Below are 1,348 nucleotides of genomic sequence, written 5' to 3'. Positions count from 1 at the left end.
TATATATATATATATATTTATATAACTGGTAAAAAGATAGCTGGTATGGACTCAGTGTGTAAGTAAACTTGGTTGACTACATCAAACTACCAGAAAACAATCGATCCGATGAGGATTTACACCAAAGTAATTTCCCTGAAAGACGGCTTCGACGAATTCCAAGTAATCCAGACTACATAACAACGTTAACAAGTTTGGAGAATATTACATATTTACTTAACGCTTAGACAAATGATTGTTTCAATTGTGTATTTCTAAAAAGAAAGTGAAGTTCCTTCCCGAGTCATGCAGACACCTAGGGTCGGTTTCCTGGTTTTCATGGTGTATATATCTTCCACTGGACGGAATACCGGGTCGTCGTAAAATTATATTTACCAGTTGAATGGACTGGAGCAACGTGAAATGAAATGTTGTGCTCAAGAACACAACACCCTTTCCGTAATTTTGCTATATTATTTCATTGACTTAGGTTTGCATGATTATACTTTTACCGCCTTCACAGTATTCTCCATTTGGAGCTATGCAACGGTCCAGACTTCTACTGTTCGAACCAGTTCTGAAACTCCGTCGTTTTTTCTTCACCTTTTCCCCATCTGCCAAACGTTTTCCTTTAAGGAAATAGAGCTTAGTTCAAACTCTACAACTGTTCATCTTCATCTTCAGCAACTTGGAAAGGTACCTAAACTTGGAAAATTGGTGCCTCGTGAATTGTCCGAAAGCAACTGAAAATACCGAGTTGACATCTGCTCTTCTCTGCATTCTCGCGAACTCATTTCATCCTTTTTGGATAGATTTGTGACTGGTGACAAAAATAGATCTTCTATCGAAATGTCTAACGTCGTAAACAGTGGTTTGGTAAAAGGGAAAAATCTCAACCACAACCGAGAAGGGAACTTCATGGAAAAAAATTTTCTTCTCTTTGTGTGGTGGGATTGCAAAGGAGCAACTCACTTTGAATTGTTACCACCTAATACAAAAATCATTGCTAAAGTCTACTGTCAGCAAATAGAGCATTTAAACCAAGCTTTGAAGGAAAAACGACCCTTTAGTGAATCGAAAAGGAGTGATGTTTCATCAGGACAATGCGCGACTCCACACTGCAAATATCACATCACAGAAGATCGAGGAGCTTGGTTGGGAAAAATTCCTCATCCACCTTATTCTCCCGACCTTGCTCCTTCAGACTACCATTTGTTTCGTAGTTTACAGAATCATTTGTGGGGCATAGCTTTCGCAAGCCAGGAGGAGGTCGAAAATGACATTTCAAAGTTCTTCACTTTGAAACTAAAAGAGTTTTATATTGATGAGATTGAAAAGCTTGTAAATAGATGGAAGGAAGTATAGATAA

Source organism: Octopus bimaculoides, chromosome 6 (genome assembly GCF_001194135.2).
Source record: "Octopus bimaculoides isolate UCB-OBI-ISO-001 chromosome 6, ASM119413v2, whole genome shotgun sequence".
Taxonomy (NCBI): Eukaryota; Metazoa; Mollusca; class Cephalopoda; order Octopoda; family Octopodidae; genus Octopus; species Octopus bimaculoides.
Note: the sequence above shows the minus strand (reverse complement) of the source record.